This window comes from Propithecus coquereli, unplaced genomic scaffold (assembly GCF_000956105.1).
Source record: "Propithecus coquereli isolate 6110/MARCELLA unplaced genomic scaffold, Pcoq_1.0 Scaffold182, whole genome shotgun sequence".
Taxonomy (NCBI): domain Eukaryota; kingdom Metazoa; phylum Chordata; class Mammalia; order Primates; family Indriidae; genus Propithecus; species Propithecus coquereli.
The window spans coordinates 2546696-2547668 of record NW_012142968.1 but is presented as its reverse complement, the minus strand read 5'-3'; positions in this window follow the sequence as shown (position 1 = coordinate 2547668).

Sequence of the window (973 nt, the reverse complement as noted above, 5' to 3'; positions counted from 1 at the left end):
CTGCAATCCATCATTTTCAGCATTTAATATAGTTCAGATTTCATCAATAAACTCTTCATTGCTTACAAAAGCTTCTTATTCCACTGTCCAAAAACTCGTTTAATAAGAATAAGTTATAAAGGACATATAAGCATTATCTACTGAGAACAAGACCATTCAGGTCATCACATTCTAAAAAAAGGAAAGGTCAATTTAGTCAGAATTATTGTTTCCTGGTGTTTCAAAGAAAATATTGAAATTAAGATGACATTGACAAATTGCCACTATTTGTTTAAATGGTGAAATGCAATGTACCAGTAGTTCTAAAATCTGCATTTTTGAAGCAGTTGATCTGAACAGCTAATGCAAACAAATTAGCCTCCTGGGTGCTAGTTGCATTCTATAGGCAATTAAATATCATAATCCTACATTATTTGTTACATAAACTCTACTATCTAAAACATTTTATTAAATGTGAATGATAAATTGCAACATACTTGTCTTTGTTAAAATGGATGACAATCATTTCTATAAACTGTATGCTCACAATATATTTAAATTCAAACAAGAAAAAAATGTGTAATTAGAATAATGCCTCCCTCAGATACTGATCAAAATCCTTTTCACTATCTCAAAAGAGTTTTCTTTTGAGGTTCAAATTTGAATCCTGATCTCCATTGTAATATTTTTCATCATCTTGGTTACTACATTGTAAATGAAGTAAACTAAATTATGAGAAGAAAATCAGTAAGCTAAAAAAAGAGCATCAGGGAAGTGTAAATCAAAACCACAATGAAATATCACTTATTTCCAGTGAGAATGGCCTTTATCAAAAAGTCCCAAAACAATAAATGTTGGCATTGATGAGGAGAGATAGGAACACTCATACACTGCTGGTGGGACTGCAAACTAGTGCAGCCTCTGTGGAAAGCAATATGGAGATACAAGTATATCTACCATTTGATCCAGCAATCCCATTACTGAGCATCTACCC